The following is a 1,138-nucleotide window of genomic DNA, read 5'->3' as shown; positions in this document are numbered from 1 at the left end:
AAATCTGAGGCATCCGTTTGAACTTCGAAGGGCTTGGTGTGGTCCGGAAGAGCGAGGACTGGTTCCTCTGAAATTGCCTTCTTCAACTCCTCGAATGCACGTTGGCACTCTTCGGACCAATGCCACGTTCTGTTTTTCTTGAGCATATCCGTCAAGGGTGCCGCCTTGGCTGAATAGCCCTTAATGAAGCGGCGGTAGTAATTCACCAGCCCAAGGAATGAGCGAACCTCGGGTACTTTCGAGGGAGGCTCCCAATTGAGGATGGCCTTTACTTTGTCATTCTCCATCATGATCTTCCCGCCCGCAATCTTGTGGCCAAGGAACTCCACCTCTTGTTGGGCAAACGAGCACTTCTCTAGTTTGAGGAAGAGCTCATTGTCTCGAAGTACTTGGAGGACTTGTTGCAAGTGTTGGGCATGATCCTCGAGTGTGGTGCTATACACCACAATGTCGTCCAAGTACACGACCACGAAGCGGTCGAGGAATGGTTGGAGTACCTTGTTCATGAGTGTGCAAAATGTGGCGGGTGCATTAGTAAGGCCAAAAGGCATCACAAGGAATTCGAAAGACCCGTATCTTGTTGTGCACGCTGTCTTCGGTTCATCTCCCTTGGCGATGCACACTTGATAATACCCGGAGTGCAAGTCAAGTTTGGTGAAGTACCGTGCTTTGCCAAGCTGGTCGAACAAGTCCGCAATCAAGGGAATCGGATACTTGTTCTTGATAGTGATCTTGTTGAGTGCTCTATAGTCGATGCACATCCGCAGCGATCCATCCTTTTTCTTTTGGAAGAGCACGGGTGCACCGAATGGGGCCTTTGAGGGGCGAATGTAGCCTGCATCCAGCAAGTCTTTGAGTTGTCTCCGCAACTCCTCTAATTCGGGTGGCGCCATGCGGTAGGGTGCCAAGGCTGGTGGCTTCGCGCCTTGTTCCAGTTCAATCGCATGATCTACCTCTCGCGGAGGTGGGAGCTTCTTCGGAAGTTCTGGAGGCATCACATCCTTGTAATCTTCGAGGACGGCTTGAATTCGTGGAAGGACTTGTCTTGGCGATGTTCCGCTATTTCCTTCCTCATTTAGTTCCCGAATGGAGACCAAGAAGCTTGGGTCCTTCTTGAAAGCCCTTTTGAATTGCATGG

This window comes from Citrus clementina, unplaced genomic scaffold (genome assembly GCF_000493195.1).
Source record: "Citrus clementina cultivar Clemenules unplaced genomic scaffold, Citrus_clementina_v1.0 scaffold_8, whole genome shotgun sequence".
Classification (NCBI taxonomy): domain Eukaryota; kingdom Viridiplantae; phylum Streptophyta; class Magnoliopsida; order Sapindales; family Rutaceae; genus Citrus; species Citrus x clementina.
Note: the sequence above shows the minus strand (reverse complement) of the source record.